The sequence below is a fragment of the Elephantulus edwardii genome, unplaced genomic scaffold (genome assembly GCF_000299155.1).
Source record: "Elephantulus edwardii isolate Elephantulus edwardi_28Jun2011 unplaced genomic scaffold, EleEdw1.0 scaffold00047, whole genome shotgun sequence".
NCBI classification, from domain to species: domain Eukaryota; kingdom Metazoa; phylum Chordata; class Mammalia; order Macroscelidea; family Macroscelididae; genus Elephantulus; species Elephantulus edwardii.
The window spans coordinates 13563271-13567249 of NW_006399797.1; positions in this window are offsets into that span (position 1 = coordinate 13563271).

Here is a 3979-nt window from a genome sequence, read left to right on the forward strand (position 1 = left end):
GGACTGCTAGGAAAACAAACGAATTCATCCTGGAAAGGGTCAAACCAGGCTGCTCTTTGGAGGCAAGGATTCTAAGGCTCTGTCTGACATATTTTGGACATGTTGCAAGGAGGAACAGGTCCTTGAAGAGGGACATCATGCTTGGTAGGATGGAGGGACAGTGCAGAAGGGGAAGGCCCTATATGAGGTGGATTGATTCAGTGACTGGGGTAATCGAGATGGGCACAGGACAGAGCAGAGTTTAGGGCTGTTGTACATAGGGTCACTATGCATCGCAAACGACTCAACAGCACATAACAACAACAACAACATATTCCACACAGGTATATTTCTAGCATATTCTAGGGTATATGCTGGAGAGTCGCTGATGGATTCGAACAACATGTCTTCAGGCTGGCAGCCCAGCTCCTCACCACTAGGCCATGGAGGATGATCTGAAAGCATTACAATACAGAGACATGCTGTCTTATATTTCTCAGAGTATATTCCAAGCAGTGGAATACCTGGGTCATTTGGAATTTCTGTGATTTTGAGGAAACACCAAACTGCCCTCCATTTTACAATCCCACCAACAGTGTGTAAAGTGTTCCTATCTCAGCACATCCTCTCCAGTATGTATTACTTGCTGACCTGTAAACTTTGTCATTGCTACTGAAATCAGATGGTATCTCGTTGTGGCTTTGGTTTGCATCTCTCTTTTTGCCAATGATTTTGAGCATTTCTTCATGTGTCTGTTGGCCATTCGAGTATCTTCCTCTGCAAAAATTCTTTTCATGTCTTTTGCCCAACTATCTATAGTCAATTGATATTTGACAAGGAAATTAAATCTATCAAATGGGGAAATGACAACCTCTTCAACAAAAGGTGCTGGCAAAACTGGACTGCTACCTGCAGAAAGCTGAAACAGAATCCACAATCTCACACTATACACAAAAATCAACTCAAGGTGAATCAGAGACTTGGGAGTAAAGACCCAAATCATAAAGTTCATTAGAAACAGACTGAGATCAAACTTAAATGGCCTAGTCTACAGTATAAAGAGGTTGCCAAATACAGCCAGAAATGCACAACCTGGAGATGATAAAAATTCGTTAATGAGACCTTCTAAAGATTAAATCTCTGTGTGCATCGAAACATTTTCCAACAGAATGGAAAGAAAACCTACTGATTGAGAAAAATTATTTGGCAATACTATTTAAGACAAGGATCTCATATCAAAAGTTTACAGAATCCTACAGGGCCTCCACAATTAAGAACACAATTACAAAATGGCCTATATATTATTTCTTAACACATAGTCAGAAAATCAAAAGATGAATTGCATCGGGAAAACCTGCTGTCAGGGGCCTTTCCAGAGTACTGAAGAGCAATCATGTCAGTCTGGAGACTAAGGACATGATCCAGGACATGATCTTTTAGCAATTACTTATTATGCATCAGTGAGCTGGACAATGTGTAAGGATGACAGAAGAAGTATCAATACCGTTGGGTTGTGGTGCCGGAGAAGAGTCTTGAATATACCATAGACTGCCAAAAGAACAAATAGGTTTGTACTGGAGAGGGTAAAACCAAGTTTCTCCTAGGAGGTGAAGATTCTGAAGCTCTGTCTCACATACTTTGGGCATGTAGCCAGGAGAGACCACTCCTTGGAGAAGGACATCATGTTTGGAAGGGTGGAGGGAAATTCAGGAGAGAAAGACCTCAGATAAGATATAGTAACTGGGACAATGGGGGTTGGTGTGTTAGTGAGCTGCTATACATAGGGTTGCTATAGGTCACAGATGACTCCACAACACAGAACAACAACACAAAAACACCAACAATGTTGAAGAGAACAAAGACAGAAGCTGACTTTTAGGAATGAAATCAATTTTAATGAATGAAATTCATTTTAATGTCTCTGATAGTTGGTAATTAAACGGTTCTTAAAACATTTATTTACTATTTTTGCTTTTTAGTTTTTGGTTGAAGGAGAATAAATAGAAAGTATTTTTTTTTTCCTCTCCCAAGTTGAACTCTAAAACCAGTAAGCAGTTCCACACATACTATTTTCATACTATGGGTTCAAGAATTTAATATACATTATTTAGTGCTCATCAAGGTAACCCTCTCTGTTTGAATGAATATGGTGACTGTAAGAAAATACATGAATTCTTTAGAGTTACATAGAATAAACTTAAGCCTCCTTACTTCAAGCCAACTTTGCTTCTATTCCATTTCTGGACTCCCCTAGAAGGCAACTTGAAAAGGGAATAGACTCACTTAATTTCAGATCAAGACAAATAATAACTACTGTACTTGAGTGAATGTGCAGTAAATGGAATGTGACTGACTTGTTCTTTGGAAGAGTTAAAGTTACTAGTTGGAAGAATTTTCCAAGAGAGTGAATTTTCCTAAATACTCATATATTTATTATTTAAAAATAGGTACAATCTTAACATTAAATACAAAATCTGAAATAATCATTTCCTCTTACATTTTGTAAATAGATTTTTATCATGTTAGTCCTACGTTCAGGTAAATGTCTCAGCATGAATTGTAAGTTTTTTTTACTTTTGGATGCTGAGATAAAATGTTAAATGACTAGATGCATTGATAAATCTTGAATTAACTGACTGTGTGAAGAAAAAAAAGCCCTTTATATGATGATGGAAATCATACCATATATACTATTTGTTAGACGTACAAAAAAAAAACCTAAAAAAAGTAAAAAACCTGAATTTTTGTTATCATGTAACTTTAATTTGTTTTTTTTTAATTTATTTTATTTTTGTGTAAGTGTACCGTCAAATCAGATCTGACTGGTACAGGAGGAGATTGTCCCTCCTTCCCCCAGCAGAGCATCTGGTGGATTTGAACCGTGCACCTCTGGGATTGTAGTTGCAGCTCCTTGCCACTAGGCCACCAGAGCTTCCCTTTGTTTTTTAAGAAGGGAAGTCAATTAAAAACATGTCTTTACATTCTACTAAAAATTTCATTTTCATATATGTGGCATTACATGTTATCAGGAAACTGAAAGTTCACTTTTCTTACAGACCAAAAGCAACCAACAAAAGCTTACAGAATTGAACAAAACTAGTACTGTAAAAATTTGCTTCTCAACTGTAAGATATTTCAGACCATAGACAAAAGTCAGGCCTAAGTTAAAACACAGGGAGCTCTGGTGACTCCCTAATGCAGATTTGTGCTGCCAGCCTAAGGGCAAGTCAAGGAACTTGAATCCTTCATCTGCTCTGTGGGAGAAAAAAGATGGGCAGCCTCCTCTCCTGTAATATACTGCTTCTGAAAACTCACTGGAGATTCAGCTATGAGTTGAATCTGACTTGACAATTGTTGTTGATTGCCATCGAGTCAAGCACAACTCATAGTCACCCTATGAACAAAAGACCTGAAGCCTATCTGTAACTGTCCTTGTTTTTCAAAGTTCATAGAGTTTCAAGAGGCATGTTGTTTAGAAAGGGCATGCCACTCCTTGACAGTACACACCAAGTACAGATAAAGTGATAAAGATAAAGCACAAGATAAAGTGATAGCTAAGGATAGATTTTAAAGAAATAAATAAAGCCACTAAGGGCAGTGAAAGACCAACCAACAAATCTGTAATTATGAAGTATTGGAAACAAATACTAGTCATGATTGAAATAGATATAAATAATAGTACATCATTATAATAGCAGTTATGCTATTATGAAATATGATTCTGGAGACCCATGTGTCTTAGTCTTTTTATTTGTTTCTATATCATTCTGTATATGCTTCATATTCTCATTGGGAATTGCCAGTCTCTGATTATACATTATACTTACATGGGAAAAAAATCCAAACATATTGCTGAACATTATATAGAATCATAAGTCTGTTTACATATTCATAGGGCGATTTTCTCTGAGGGTATTCACTCAGAGAGTGGAGTTTCACATATTTTATACCTCCTAACTTGTGCTTTTCTTCACTGTTAGATTTTTTACCTTTTTAAAAT